This window comes from Chrysoperla carnea, chromosome X (genome assembly GCF_905475395.1).
Source record: "Chrysoperla carnea chromosome X, inChrCarn1.1, whole genome shotgun sequence".
NCBI classification, from domain to species: Eukaryota; Metazoa; Arthropoda; class Insecta; order Neuroptera; family Chrysopidae; genus Chrysoperla; species Chrysoperla carnea.
Genome location: NC_058342.1, coordinates 31,818,661 through 31,836,211, shown reverse-complemented (window position 1 = coordinate 31,836,211; position 17,551 = coordinate 31,818,661). Strand labels below are relative to the sequence as shown.

At 29.4% G+C, this 17,551-nt stretch overlaps 1 protein-coding gene and 1 non-coding gene across 2 annotated transcripts in view; one reads left to right on the top strand and one right to left on the bottom strand.

Moving 5' to 3' along the window:
* Window positions 1–17,551, top strand: part of LOC123302747 (protein eva-1) — a 294,696-nt gene that overhangs the window by 21,324 nt on the left and 255,821 nt on the right. The window lies entirely within an intron of this gene.
* Window positions 2,550–2,622, bottom strand: Trnar-ucg. Its single transcript has one exon. It is a non-coding gene; the product is annotated as a tRNA-Arg (tRNA).

Genomic DNA, 17,551 nt, shown 5'->3' with positions numbered 1-17,551 from the left:
CAAAAAATCGGGAAAAAAGTATTATTTCCGATTTTGATAAAACTCAGTTTATAAGGTAATTTTGACCCAAAAGTTTCAAAAATCGCATTCATTTCACGATTAGGATGGTAGATTTCGAGATATTGCAAATTCATCCTATATTTCAGGTCATCTTTCGAAAACTTTTGATCCGATCATCAAATGAATGCGATTTTTGCATTTTTTGGGTCATATTTACCTTATAAACAGAGTTTTATCCGATTCTGACACCCAAAATTTTTTTCGATTTTCTCGATTTTTTCTAAGGGGTACCCCTTGACAAAATTGCAAAAAATCGAGAAAAAAATATTATTTCCAATTTTGATAAAACTCAGTTTATAAAGTAATTTTGACCCAAAAGTTTCAAAAATCGCGTTCATTTCACGATTAGGATGGTAGTTTTCGAGATATTGCAAATTCATCCTATATTTCAGGTCATATTTCTAAAACTATTGATCCGATCAGCAAATGAATGCGATTTTTGCATTTTTTGGGTCATATTTACCTTATAAACAGAGTTTTATCCGATTCTGACACCCAAAATTTTTTTCGATTTTTTGGTTTTTTTCTAAGGGGTACCCCTTAAGAAAATTGCAAAAAATCGGGAAAAAAAATTTAATTCCGATTTTGATAAAACTCAGTTTATAGGGTAATTTTGACCCAAAAGTTTCAAATATCCGGTTCATTAGACGACTTGAAGAGAAATGTTTGGGATATTTCCAAATATCATGTACGAAGAGCACTCTTTGTTAGTTATTTATGTCAAATAGACTAATTTTTCACGATTAGAATTCGATATATATAATCTTTTAATGAATTTCTAATATTGTAAGTAGATTTTTAAACGTTCCTAAATTGTAAAAAGTTAAACTAAATATTGAAACCAATAAAAAAGTTTTCCCTCAAAGAACACATTTTCAACATAAATATCTTAATAAGAAAACAAATGTTGAAAAACCTTTTTAAAAAAGAAGATAAATCACAATTTTTCTATTAATTATTTAAGAAGAGAAAAACTGAATGTAAGATAGAAACATTTTTCTTATTTTTCAACAAGTTTATTAAAATGTCAGAACATATAGTTGAATTTGATTCGGCGATGAAATCGTCAATGTTACTAACTATGAAAAGTCCACACAGCCATACATATATCCACATATATACGTACGCGCGTATAACGGGTGATTCAATACTATCTTTCTCTGATAAAGAAATCCATTCCAATTCAACCAATGGGAATGAATACGATTCAATTGTAAAAAAGTTTCCCTTCATTCCAATTCATCCCAATTGAAACCAATTATAATTTTGAATCGAAATTTAATTGAATTGAATAAGGTTTAATTGGAAAAAAATTTCCAATTAACTCATATTCACCTGATCTGGCGGCCTGCGACTCCTGGCTGTTCAGCAAGCTCAAAAGACCGCTCCAGAGACACCGTTTTGATACTTTAGAGGAGATGCAAGCTGCAGCGAAGACGGAACTGAAGGCAATTCCGGAAAGTGACTACAACCAGTGTTTCGAAGATTAGAAAATCCGTTGGCATAAGTGCATTGCATCGGGAGGGGATTACTTTGAATAGGATGAAATTGATTTGGAAGAATAAATAATGAATTTTCAAAATAAATTCAATGTCACCTTATTTTTTTGAGCACAGTAATAGGCTGCTCTCCCTTTCATGATCAAACCCAAAATGAATCACCCGCTAAATATAAAATTGTCAGGATAATTTTCCTCTTTGTTGAATATACAAAATACTTGCAGTTGAAAGGTTCACTAAATATCATAAAAGTGTTCAGTAAACTCTCACAAGATCCCCATATTTATTGAAAATGGAAAAGTTTTCAAACGAAACGATGGGCTAAACAATTTATATTTATTCAAAAGAAAATCATATTTTCTTTTATTATTTCGACTTATTTTGACGTGATGCGTCAACATCTTATCAAAAGCGTAAATTATACATTAGAATATGTTACATAATATTTAATTTAAATAACTCAACATAGAAAAGTTTATGTAAAATGTATTCATGAGACAGACTTATGTGGGTGAAAGTATTCAAAATATAATTTTCGAGAAAACTTTTATTTTCTTATCTCTTAGTTTGATTTATTTATTTATTTTTTCATATGTATTTATTCTATTTCGATTATTATGTCACATTTAAAGGTTATACAGTCAAACCGATTGTTGTAAGGGTTTTTTTAACCCCCGAGCTAAAAAACAGGGGTCTTATAAGTTTGACCCCTATGCGTGAGTCTGTCTGTGGCATGGTAGCGCCTAAACGGATAGACCGATTTTAATTTTATTGGTTTCCTTTGAAAGGTAATTTAACGGTGAGTGTTCTCAGCTATGTTTTAAGTGCAAAAAAACTAAAAAATTGGCGATGATCTTCAAAATCTATTCAGTTTGGAAAAGGTGTGACATATAATTTAACATATAAATAATAACCATGGAAATGAATGGTCAAATAAACCTGGCTATTAACAATAGTAAAAATATTTTTATCATAAAACAAAAATTATATTGACCGTGACAGGACTCGAACCTGCAATCTTCGGATCCGAAGTCCGACGCCTTATCCATTAGGCCACACGGTCTACATTATATTGTAAAAATAATATATACTTAATAAAAATTAGCTCACGGATCTTTTCAATATAAAAAGAACCAATTTTTTTTTTCGATTATTTGATTTGATTAGAAAACACTATAAAAATTATAAACGAAAAATAAAGCAACTTGTTTCTCTCGAAATATGGTTTTTCAAATGTTCAAAAACGTTTTTACCTGCTAATAGGTTTATAAAAAAAATAAAAAGTTGACTTCGAGTCGCATTTGAACCAGCGACTTATGGATTACTATTGATTTTTGAAGTCTTCAGCTTAACCAACATGAAACGGCCAACTTCGGGATGAGGTTGTCATTATTTTACAAGTGGTTCTAGTAAGGGTGCATGGTAAAGTCTTTAGTTAGTAAATGATGAGTATATTTTAAAAAGAAAATTAAATAAGTTAAAAATAAGTACAAAATATAAATTTTTGTACGTTGTAGGACAATCATTAGATTCCCAATGGAGCTATTTATCTATCACATGCGTTATATTCATACAATACTAAAAATACTGTAGCTACAGTGAACAGTCCTCGGTCCATAGTCTACTCTACCGTTTACAGTTTCACTAGTGAATGTAATCTAACACGCACACTTTTTTGTTAATGAATAGGATTGATATTATGCTACTGTGCAATTATTTATACCTCATTCTCTCAAAATTGATCCATTAAAATAGTTTCTTGCCAAAAACTTAAATTAAATTTTAAACCTTTTTTAAACTGTCAAAAACGCGGGCATCCAATTTGATGACGTAATATCGGTATCATTACACGAAATAACACAAATAAGTTTGACAAATATATTCATAGACATCTGATTATAATAAATATAAATACTTATTATCTATGTATATATTATACCCAGCTGTCTACACTAACTAACTAACTGATGGTCTATGACTCATAGCGTTATGACATCACAGCAGGGCTTACCCACGTTTTAGATTACGTGATATACAGTTTAAAAATTACGATTTTTAATTTTAATATTTTAAAAGAAAAATGTGCTTTTATGACTCAGAAATTAGAATATTTAAGTAAGTGTATTACCCTATTGTGTTGGGTTTTGAGGGTTTCTAATTTATTAATAATAATACAAGCACTGATATACAAACACAAAATATCTATAGAGTATTTCAACAATTAATTTAGTCAATTGTTTGTTTTCAGTTGTTCTTAAAATAAACTTTACAATGTTACGCTCTGATTTCATCCAATTCCTTATTTATTACATGTATTTTCTGTGAAAATCCATAAGGGAACGATGTCATCGTTGCTAATTTTCCAAAAGTGTATTATAATATGATAAACACTTCCGTAATGGTAATAAGTTTAAAATCTAAAGTAAAATGCATGATTTTGAAGTTTTGGTATCCGGCTTAGAAGGACCAGTTTGTTAGAAACAAAGTGTACTGACAGTCAGAGTCATGTTTGGTACTTTGTAGGTATGAGACAGTATCATATAATAATGCTTTTGTAAGGTTTTATGATGATATAAGTAGTGGTAGTTGTATTCGTTGGTGTACATAGAAACAGGAATGATATGATATTATAACATGAGATGTAGATAAGGGTATGGTGTGAGATTTCTTCTCAAAACCCTCCTAAAATATCGTAGTGAATAGGATTTTCAAAGGCTTGACTAATAAATTACTAGAAACACAAGTGAAATCTACAAAATTTAAAAAATCCCCGACAAATTTACTGGGTACGGAATTTTAAAGTCGCACTTGAAATATATCTAAGAACACTCTCCATTAAATTAACTTTTTCCTTAAAGCCTTTTCAAAACTGGACCGATTTTGAAGATCATCGCTTTTTTTACATTTAAACTTTTGTTCTATCTCTAACGGTTTACAAGATGGGTCCTAAGGACCCAAGATCCAATTGACCTATGTTGCTCATTTAAGAACTTAGCCCCACTTATTACGTCCTCAGCACGCTATAAAAATTTCAGCTTGATATCTCTTTTCATGTTTTAGTAATCGTGATGACAGACGGCAGACGGACGACAGACAGACAGACAGACAACCTGAAATGGACTAATTCGGTGATTCTATGAACACCTGATATAAAAATTTTGTTCGTAGCATCAATATTTTCAAGCGTCACAAACTTGCGACTAAACTTAATATACTATGTATATTTCAGATACACATGGTATAAAAACCAAAATTTTAATTTAATTATGAGTTTATCGAAGATCTATCGTTTGATGAACAGGGCCGACTACAGTTAGAGTATGGATGATTGAAGAGAGATATCTATATTATCAAATTTATAAGCATCACTTGCACACAATATATTATATACTTTTGGAGTTGCGTGGTATTGTAAAACTAATTAAAGACTCATTACTTGACTACAAAGCATGTTTTTGGTTTATATGCATGTACCGTGCAAGAAACCGAAACAATCACCCTAAGGAATCAAGTTACGAAAAAAAATCAATTTTTTAAACCTATCATACAGATTTTTTGGGTTTATTTTCATTTGGATTTTCGTGATGAAAGCAATATCTTTCTTCCAGAACGTTTATAATAGAAATGTTATAGAAAAGACAAGCAACCACTGTGTACAAAATGGGTAAGCATCCTTAACCATCCTCGAGGTGGAGTCTCGTTTGTTGTACGCATCAAGCAAGATAGTGTATATTTTGTGGTTAAGTAATACATACTAATGACTCCTAACTTTAATTATTAGTCTTAATTATGAGCTTGTAGTGTGTGGGAAATTTGTCTCTATTATTTTTGAAACTTTAATAATTATGGGGAAAAACGGGAAAATTACATGATCATATAATATTATGTTGTCCAATATGTTTTATCTTTTTTTTGTTGTTGATATTTATATCTTCAAAATAATATGGTGTAAAAATCTCATATTACTTCTATATATAAGCAAATCAAATTCAGACTTGATGATGATTTTCTACATCTAATCGTCGAGTACAATACGAGTCCGAATACGACTTTTAGGGTAATTGTAAACCTACAGTGTTGTAAAAAAGTTTTGGTTCATTGTACAAACATATAAAACAAATGCATGCACCGTAGTCAAGTAATGAGTTATTTTAGCTTTACAATACCACGCAACTACAAAAATATATAATATATTGTGTGCAAGTGCTGCTTATAAATTTGATAATATACATATCTCTCTTCAATCATTAATAAACTAACTATAGTCGTCTCATGTTCATAAAAAAATTGAATCTTCGATGAACTCATAATTAAATTAAAATTTTGTTTTGATATCATCGACAACCTTATATTTTGATGGTATTATTATAAACTACAAGATTGTCTAAATATTTTAGATAGTTTTTTATCACACTCTTTAGATTTTTTGATATAGAAATATCCAATTGAAAAGGATAACCTATATGGTTCATCAATTTTTTCAGCCAACTTTGAACGATAAAAAAAGTAGAAAAAGCCCGATGACCTAGAAATTTGTTGTGATTTTTGGAAATTTTGTTAATAAAAAAAAGTTTTATTGAAATCCCTAGTAGTTATTATTCAATCCTTGCATATCTCCTTAAACGCACGAGTCATAATTTTCAAACATCTTATTATAGGATTTTTATGTTAAACATGCAAATTTTAACATCGCATATTTAAAAATTTAGCTTTGTAACGGGTATTGATAAGAATATATATTCACCCTAACAAAAAGGCGATTTTGGGGGAAAATCCTTAAATGATGTTTCCCATTCACATAATGAATCACATTAAATTTATAATTTAAGTAGAAAACAAGTGAAAACTAAATAACAGTTAACATTATTTGGGAGGATAAAAATGTTTTTGAGAGGCTAAAACAGAAGGGTTAAATTTTAAATATAAAAAATAATTAGGTCGCCGTAATATTTAAAAGAAATGACGTGCTCGTAAAAAGGGTTGAGGTGGCTTTAACTACTACATATTTTATTGTTAATACATATAAGAGTAAAAAACGTATAAAAAATAATGGTTGTATACGCTCCTGGCAGTAATTATTTGTTAATGATGTTGAAAGATAAAATTATTAGTAGATAACAATATTATTAAAAATCTTCACACAATTATAATTAATTTTTATACACGGGGTGTATAAAAGTGGATATACAGTGATGTTGGAAAGTCTTTTTTTATAATTACTAATCTTCAACTCACTTATTAAGACTTAAAAAAAGTTCTGGTACAAGCTTTCGAGCCAAGAAAGGCCACAAGTAACATTGTTACATGTCGGAAAAAGTGTTTTTAAGGAGATATGCAAGGATTGAAGACTACTAATAGGGATTTCAATAAAACCTCATAAATACATTTTTTTATTAAAAAAGTTGCCAAAAATCACAAAAAATTCCTAGATCATCGGGCTTTTTATTATTATTTTATCGTTCAAAGTTGGCTGAAAAAATAATGAATCATATATGTCTTTTTAAATTGGATATTTCTATATCAAAAAATTTAGAAAGCGTGATAAAAAAAGTTCAGGCAGTCGTAGGGACTGCCGATAGAAGTGAAAACGGAACTATTAAATTAAGACTAATTGAAATTATATGGATTTACCGTGTCAATTTAACCTTACTTATGTAGATAACCACACTCTAATACTTAATGTACAACGCGTCACATTTACAATTACAGATGTATTGCTACTATAACGTGTTGGTTACGTGAACTCTCAAAATTATACCTATCCAAAAAGCGTCCAACGCGCACATAATACAGTCAGAAATAGTCGATGTATTAGTGTATACGTGTACACAGGCTACTGCGCGTGCGCTAGTCTGTCTCCCCATAGCTATAGATATACTATTATCATTAAGGTGTCGGTGACGCCAACCGATGATTTTACCCTCTACCAAAACGCTCAACGCGCCTAAAGAAGTTTTCACTTCAAAAACTATCTAAAATATTTAGACAATCTTGTAGTTTAAAATAATACCTTAAATATAAGGTTGTCGATGATACGACTATAGTTTGAGTATTGATGATTGAAGAGCGATATCTATATTATCAAATTTATAAGCAGCACTTGCACACAATATATTATATATTTTTGTAGTTGCGTGATATTACAAAAGCTAAAAATAACTCATTATTTGACTACAAAACATGTATTTGGTTTAAATGTATGTACCGTGCAATAAACCAAAACTATTTTACAATGCTGTAGGTTAACAATCACCTTTAGAACATATTTTCTTGATTGAAGAGCGATATCTAGTTGCGTGGTATTGTAAAGCTAAAAGTAACTCATTACTTGACTACAAAGCATGTATTTGGTTTATATGAATGTACCGTGCAATAAACCAAGGTACACAATCACCTTAATTCGATATTTACAACAAAGATGTGTGACGTAAAACCATGGTAATAACGAGCAATAGTTATTTCATAATAATAAATTAAATTTGTATCAAATACCTATTACAATAGTATTTCTATTTATGGCTCATCCTGTAATAAAAATGATTTCAGTACTTAAAATAATAATTAGTTTTTGTTTTCAAATCGAATTTTTCGAATTTTAAACAGTGCTTGACTTTTTTATTTTGATTATGTTGTGAAGAATGAAAAACAGGTGATAGTCAAGTTTTGAAAAGTAATCTTTTAAATATCTAAAAGTCTGTTAAAGACACGTATACTGGTAGAGTAGAAGTAGTCATGTCTACCGAATAACATTTTAACTTGATGAAAACATATTAAATGAGTTATTTTGTACCGGGCCAAGGGTGATCATAATTATGAACGGGAGTGCAGGAGGTACATTTTTATACCGACTGTTTAATGTGATTTTATTGGTATGGCAAACAAGTAAAAACTTGGACCATTTTTATACCATGCATATATGTAATATGCAAGGTATACTAAGTTTAGTCCCAAGTTGGTAACGCTTAAAAATATTGATACCACGCACAAAATTTTGCTATAGGTGTTCATAGAATTTGATATCGAGCTGAAATTTTTACAGCGTACTCAGGACGTAAAAAGTGAGGTCGAGTTCGTAAATGAGCATCATAGGTCAATTGGGTCTTGGGTCCGTAAGATCCATCTTGTAAACCGTTAGAGATAGAATAAAAGTTTAAATATAAAAAATGTTCCTTATCAAAAAAAAAATCAACTTTTGCTTGAAATATTTTTTCGTAAACACAAAGTTTTCCCGTGAGGGCGCCAATTAGGCGGAAATTTTATAATATGTACTATACTTGATTATCAGTTACATGTTTGTATGTGTTATGTGATAAGGAAATCAATACCGACTATGCAAGGTATTTCAACAATTAACTCAGTCAATTGTTTGTTTTCACTTGTTTAAATTTTTCTTTTACGCAAGCGAATAATTCAGATGGTTTCTTGTATTACTTGTATAACATATATTTTTTCCCACTACCTCCAACTTTTCATAACACATTTTCCTATCGATACCTTATTCAGAAATTGAGGATGAGTGAATAGAAGAAAAATGAGAAGTTATTTAGTAAAATGAACAGTCTTAAAGTTCGGTGGATTTCTTAATAGAATTAGTGGTTCAAGTTTATTGAACAGAACAACAGTTGAAATTGTGAGTAATAAATTAAACACTTCGATTCACAATCAACAATCGTATAATTTGTGAAGAATTCAAAATCATGAAACGCATTTTATCGACCGATCTATTACGGTTTAGATATATCTAAAGTTTTCCTTTAAATATCATCTTGAGTGGAAGATGAAAATTTGGTTGATTGTCAGTTCATTCTTGGCATAAGTTTGATTATTATTTGTTACAACCAAATACCGAAATTTAAGATTGTATTTGATAATTTACTAAAAATTTTGTTCTCAATTTTTAACTGATTTAGTTTTTCTAAGATACCAAATTTGAGTTTTTTTTTTTCCTTAAAAATGCACAATATTTGCAGGCATGTAACTTATCTTCATTATTCTTGTTATTCTTGATTCTTCTGGGCTCTATCAGGACTTATGTAAAGGGTAAAGAAGAGAGCTTAAAGATTCTAAGTTTTTCCATGGCAATCAAATTCAAAAAAATTGAATTTTGCTCTATCACATCCAAATTATGTCCAATTTTGATAAACATAGTATGGAATTAAAAATTTACCCTATCTGCAAAAGGTTTGAAGATAGTAGGAATCTGGTTCCAACATTTCGCTCAATGGTGAATGTTAGCGAAAAAGTAACATCATAGCTGAAAAGTTACACCCAAAATTAGTGGGTTTCAAAAAAAATTCCATTAAGATCGGGTAAAATTTGGGTGCATTATGAAAAAAAAACATTTTTTTTGAACTTAGTGACGTCATCAAAATCCAAATTTGAATAATTCCAATTTAACGTGCGTTTGGCAGCCGTATAATATTTTTTTTGTCTCGGTATAAGCGATTTTGTAAGCAATGATTGGCAAAAGATTGAAAATACGGAGAAAATTATAGGGTGCTAAATTAAAAAACGTTAAATTGTAGAAAAATGATCTCTACAAAGTTTATCGTATTTTTGAGGAGTTGCCTTAAATGAACAATAATCCTTTTTTATATTTTAGAGCTTGATAAAGAATGAAATGAATTCTTAATAAATGTTTCGATTTAAAATAAAACGTTTCAATTATGTCAGCTCCAAATACAGATTAAATTTCACAATTAGTATAATTGCAAATAAAACAACGTGTCAATGTTTAAAACAAAATGAGTGAAAATCGTATTTTGACTATAAATGTTTATATAATTAAATAGAGAATTTGATAAGACCTTTGGGTTATTTTGTTGTGTTATTCCTTTGAATATGTGTAACCAAAAGTTCATATAACATACTTGAAAACTTTCAATTGAAATATTCAAAAACGATTTCATATTATATACAGGCTGTTCTATTATTGACTGCTAAACTATTTATCCTTGAAAAAGCTAAGAAAAAAAAGAAGATAATGTTCTTTACCAAATTTGGATCTGAGGCCTTATTTACGAGATAATTATCCTACTCTTATTATAATCAATTAATAAAAAATACATTCCTCAAAATCATATTCCAAATAAAACACTACTTAAACAGAAGGTGTGTTTTATCTTTGTGGAAGGCGTCTCTAAATGCAAAATTATTACGGAAAAAAAAAACTATAACAAAATCGTATCAACTTACAACTTCAACACAATATACATAGTGTGGTTTTTCTGTAAATATGTGTATCTTAGCATCTATTTGATTAAAACGGACTATGGTCAAATAGATGCTTAAGGTATGTGATATGCGCTCGATAGGTTGCGTACAAAACTTAATAAATAAACCTAATTATTAAACTTAATTTATAAAGAAAGGTACTGTAATAATACTTGGTTTGTATGGGTTAGTTTTTATAATAATATAAGTAGCCAAACATACATTATTCTTGTAGTAATTTTGCATTTAGGCCACTCCTTCACACTATGATAAAACACATCCTCTGATTAAGTTGTGTTTTATTGGATGAATTTGATTTTGAAGAATGTATTTTTTATTAATTGATTATAATAAGAGTAGGATAATTATCTCGTAAATTAGGCCTCAGATCCAAATTTGGTAAAGAACGTTTTTTCTCCTTTTTTTTCTCAGCTTATTCAAGAGGCAACAAATCTGTAGTCAATAATAGAACACCCTATATATATATATATATATATATATATGCTACTCCTACATACGCATTAGGCACATACATACCTAAAAGCGTGTTTCTAGTTTCTGTTTCTATTCGACTTTGGTTTATATCAATTTTATTTCCTGGAAAAATTAATTTTCAGGAAAACGAATTTCATATGTTTTATACAATAAATTGTTTTAATTATCTGACTTTTTGTGAAAATTTTAATTTTTAATTACTAATTAATTTTGTTAAAGTTTTCGAAGAGTGCTTACTTTCTGTTTTCGATAAAAATAATAAATTTATCATCCTTGGTATGAGAATATTTCGCCACTTTTGTTCAAACTAACTTTTTGGTAAACATCACTGTTTACCCGTGAGGGCCCAAATTATTTAGTATGTATTATATGGGAATATCAGTTGTTAGTGTGTGACATGGATGTATGTGTGGTTATCTTTCTTTACTTTCATAACGTAAAACAGTAAATCAATACTCTTTATACATGGTATTTCAACAATTTACTCAGTCAATTGTTTGTGTTCACTTGTTTTTATTTTATTATTATTTTTAATAATAAAATAATGGATTTTAAAAGTAAATACATATATTAGTGATGGGACGAACATTCGTATAATAAACTAACCTCAAATAAAAAAAAACTGAATTTTACTGTAGGGATTAATTAAGATAATCAATCATTCACATTATAATTACAGTCAAACCTGAGTAGGTGAGAACTGGATAAGTGAGAAAACTCTATAAGTGAGAGTAATAGCCAGGACCCGTCATTTTAACCTCTTTTAGCGAGAAACAGAAACCTCTGTAAGAGAGAGTCGTTTTTTCCTCATGGACCTCCGTAAGTGAGACTGCTACTTATCTATACCTCTATAAGCGACAGTCGAATTTTATTTATTTATATTATTTAGGAGGAACTATAGCTACAATTTACTACATTCGTACTTGCTGTGACTTGTTATTGCTGCGTACCTCTATAAGAGAGAAACGCTACCCATGTGCCTGCATTAGCGAGAAACTCGGGTTAGTGAGAAACATCTACAAGCGAGAATGAGATTGTGCTCCCTTGAACTCTCGCTTGTCCAAGTTTGACTGTTATTAGAATTTGTCTAATTCACATTAGAATTTGCGAGCGCTTCATTTGAAAGGTAACATTCGCATGTACAAAATTCAAAATTCGTCCCATCACTAACCCCATCACATATGGGTACACAAACAAGCTGCTACATGCGCCTACATCCCTACATCCCTACCTGTATATTATGTAACTTGTATGTTTTTACAAACATTGCAACTGTTTGAAATATATAAAACAAATTTAATTATTTTTTTAACAATAATATTTTAATTTAAACATTTTTTGATTTTATTATTTTATTTTTTTTTATATGTATATACCTACACGAGACCGACCTTGTTGTTGTTGTTATTTTGTTATTGTTAAATGTTATTTTTATAAATATGTGTACTTATTGGTAAATTTACATGATTATATAACATACCCCCCCCCCCACTCTCAATCCAATATCCTTGCTGCGTGTAATACCTTTGTATACAGGTGAATTCAATTAAAAATGATTTCATTTTAAATAGCAGTTGTAAAATACTTTTGCAGACTAAACAAGTGAAAACAAACAATTGACTGAGTTGAATTGTTGAAATACCATGTATACCAGACAGTGTTGATAACTCTATCATATTACACATACATACATGCCACATATACATAACTCATATTCCCATATAATACACACTATTTGCACCTAATTTGCGCCTTCACGGATAAACAGTGATTCTTACGAAAAAATGTATTAAACAAAAGTTGTTTATTTTTTTATAAGGAACATTTTTTATATTTAAACTTTTATTCTATTTCTAACGGTTTACAAAATGAGTCCTACGGACCCAAGACCCTTTTGACCTATGTTGCTCATTTATGAATTCAACCTCACTTTTAACGTCCTGAGTATGCTGTAAAAGTTTCAGCTTGATATCTTTTTTCGTATTTGAATTATCGTGTTGGCAGACAGACGGACGGACGGACAACCGAAAATGGACTAATTAGGTGATTTTATAAACACCTATACCAAAATTTTGTGCGTAGCATCAATATTTTTAAGCGTTACAAACTTGGGACTAAACTTAGTATACCTTGCATATTACATATATGCATGGTATAAAAATACAAAATAACTTTGAAATGCAATTAAGCTGTAAACAACTCAGAGGGGAGTATTTATACCAAATTTCCGGACAAAGTACAATGAAGGGATTTTTATGATAAAAATTGATTCCAAGGACTACTCGGATGCAACAGTACCTATCATTGAAAAGAATAAAAATTGGCAATTGGCAAGTCATATTTTCTATCCTAGTCTCTATCTTATCTCAGGTTTAAAAGAAAAGGCGCAAGTTCGCGCAAGATTTTCTTTCATAAACATGTTATAAAATACTTAAACTTAGTCCTTTTACAAAAGATTTTTACCGGACAAAAAGGGGCACATTCATTTCCTTCGGCAATTCGCTAAAAATTAGAATTCAATAAAATCAAATTACAATAATTTTGGTGCTTTCATTTTCAAAATAACCATACCACCATTAACCCCCCTCCCTCCTTTTTACAGCGCTGATAATGTCGGGGATATAGTAGTATATATTTTTCACTGTAAACGAAAACAACTGTTTGATTTCTAGGAAATATATAAATATAAAATGAATAAAATACTAAAAATAATATTAACACAAAAATAAAAATTCAATGATTTTGAATCTCTATATATTATAAATGCGAAAGTTAGCATGTTTGTGTGTTTGTTACGCTTTCACGCTAAAACTATCGAATGGTTTTTAATGAAACTGTACAGCAATGTAGCTGATATATCAGAATAACACATGAGATATAATTTATAAAGATATATTAATAAATAAAAATAATAATAATTTAATTTGACATTACCATAAATTACAGATTTCTGTAAAATTAGTCATTTGACATTACCATAAATTACAGATTTCTGTAAAAATAGTCATTTGACATTACCATAAATTACAGATTTCTGTAAAAATAGTCATTTGACATTACCATAAATTACAGATTTCTGTAAAAATAGTCAATATAAAATATTTCACAGCCATCTTTTCTAATATACTCAATGAATAATTACGAATACTATACATTTAAAAAAATAGAAAACCATACTTATATTTTACCTGTGTAAAACAGTCTCTATCATTATTTCGAGTGTTATAGAAAAGGGATAAGCGAGAGCAATCTTTATCAATCTTTACTTTTAAACCCAGCGAAGCGGGTGGGTATCACTCTAGTAAATATATATGTATGTGTACCTTCGTATATTAAAAATTTTAATAAATTTATTAAAAAATTTGTAAATGATTATGTTAAATGAGACATACGTAAAAAGGTCAAAGACATTTAACAAGAATTCAATAATAAAATATTTATAAATATTTAGAATACATGAAAAAAAAATAGTACACAAAAAAAAATACAAATGTTTATACAACATTTGTGAACTGTGTTTGGAACGAAGCGTAAACTGTGTATTCGCACAGCATTGATTCGTTTTTGTATTTGAAATAAAATAAATTGTTTAAAATCCATAAAGAATGCTATTGTTAGTCAGTTCGGCGGTATTAATACTATTCGAATATTTATATTTAGAAATTGGGAGATCTCAAAGAAGTGTAGTGTGTTGTATGTTTGTATACTGTCCACGGCTTTTAAATAAGTATGACTCTCTATTACAGTCAGTGGTGCTCAATCTTTTCGAAAAAAAATATTGTTAAATTCTACCACCCTTCGCATCAATCCAATAAAAACATCCCTAAGTCAATAGGGAATATTCATGAAATTTAAGTTTGGTTTAAATATTTTTTTTCCGTAACTTTATTGGCTGGACATTAATATCTTTTTAATTACTTAAAATTAATTAATAAAAGTAAAAATTCGTTGGGAGGAATTCAAATTTAAAAAACGGACGTGACGTCATAGAATGTGGCTTGTCAGACTTGACATACTGTATGGTATTAATTACTCATATATTGTATGGTATTACCATGGATATATACTATAAATACTACATACGTGGAAATTACACCTGTAGTAAACAGTACATTGAACTGTCATCAACTGACAGATCACATACGTGATTTTTATATCCATGTCTACGTTAGATTTCAAATGTAACTTCGTTATTTTCCTTGATAATGCTTCACAGCTGTCAGGATACATTCAGTCTAGGACCTAACGAACTCCTTCTTACCAGTATTTTAAGGTGATTGTAAACCTACAGTATTGTAAAAAAGTTTTGGTTTATTGCACGATACATACATATAAACCAAATACATGCTTTGTACTCAAATAATGTGATTTTTTTTAGCCTTACAATATCACGCAACAACAAAAAGATATAATATATTGTGTGCAAGTGATGCTTATAAATTTGATAACATAGATATCACTCTTCAATCATCAATACTCTAACTAGATTCGTCTCTGTTCATCAAATGATGGATCTTCGATGAACTCATAATTAAATTAAAATTTTGTTTTGATATCATCGACAACCTTATATTTTGATGGTATTATTATAAACTACAAGCTTGTTTAAATATTTTAGATAGTTTTTTATCACACTCTCTAGATTTTTTGATATAGAAATATCCAATTGAAAAGGATAACCTATATGATTCATGAAATCCCTAGTATTATTCAACCCTTCTATATTTCCTTAAATTAAAAATGGTCGGAATCGTAACAGGTGGATGACATATGGTTTGAGAGTCGCTGTTTTACTACGGACTACTAAACCGAAGAACTAACGGACTACCTAACAATATTAAGAACGTTCAACATATACATTATACTCGTGTTTACAATAAGACGCGATATATTTTAAAATAGCTAAGCAAAATAAAATTTTGTCTTATTAATAACTCGCCATTCGAACTCAAATATACTTAAAATATGGTTTGTCAAATTTATATAATTTACTCATATTCGCTATACAATGTGATGTTTCAGTTACGACAGTTAGGAATTCTTTCGGCTGCCACACATTTTGGATAAAGTAAAATACTAGTATAAAAGTTTTCTTACTATTCAGACGAAGCTCAGCAAAAAAAATCAGTTGTTTTTAATTTTTTCTTTGATGCAAGGTGGTTTTGAAAAATTTTGTGCTAACAAAAGGTCTAGATTTTTAATTTCTAAAACAAGTGAAATTTACAAAATTTAGAAAACCCCCGACAAATTCGATTTAATCCTTATAAACCGATTTTTGGAGACTTAGCTATAAAATGTTCTTAATCAAGTCGGTTCGACCGTTTAAGGGCTACGATGTCACTGAGAAACACACAGACGCACAGATAAACACTTTAAACTTATAACACTCCTTCTTTAATCAATATCAAAGTGACGGTCAAGGACTTCAGATGAGATTCAAAGGATACTTAAAGAGCTACCTTTTTTTTGGGACATATTTTTTGAAATATTTTAATTGAAATTGAAATATTTAAGTTGATTTGTTCTTTTGAATTATTGTTTTGAATTACCTAATTATTTTACCATTTCACTTTTCGAAATGAATTCAGCCAGGTTTAATTGACCATTCATTTCCATAGTAATTATTTATATGTTAAAATTATATGTTATGCTTTTTCCAAACTGAATCGATTTTGAAGATCATCGCAAAATTTTTTACTTTTTACGGGTACGGGAACTTAAGCTCGCACTTGAAACTTTCTCTATTCGTTTATTTTCTACTTTAAAGTGCATTAAAATTTTCTGAACTTTTGACGTGAATATCAGTTTATTTTTGCAAAGTGTAATGAAACTAAGAAAAAAGCCAATTGTTGTCATAATCGTAGTAAAACGGAGGGTGTTTTATTAAATTGCTAATATAAAACTGATTCCTTATTGATTTGCGATGTAAAAACCGGTTTACAAGTTTTTTTTCTGTTCAAACATAAGAATTTAATTTTAGCTGTTGTTCAAACAACACAGTTAAATATTATAAAAGGTTGGCTTTTTTTTGTTCTGTTCATTGTAATCTGAAAATTAGTATTTTCAGTCATATTTCCTCCGAAAATATAGACTCAAGCACTGTATCGAAAATCAACGGAGTGGGCTGAGAGTAATTTATATCCGTTTTGTAGCCCGTAAAATACGTTTATGGGATTTTGGGAATGTTTGGCAGTAAAATGGGCAGGGGATTCACAGGCGAATCGATTTTGCCGACATTGTTAAAGCTATACTTATCTCTACAGCCCCTCCAAATTCAACAAGAG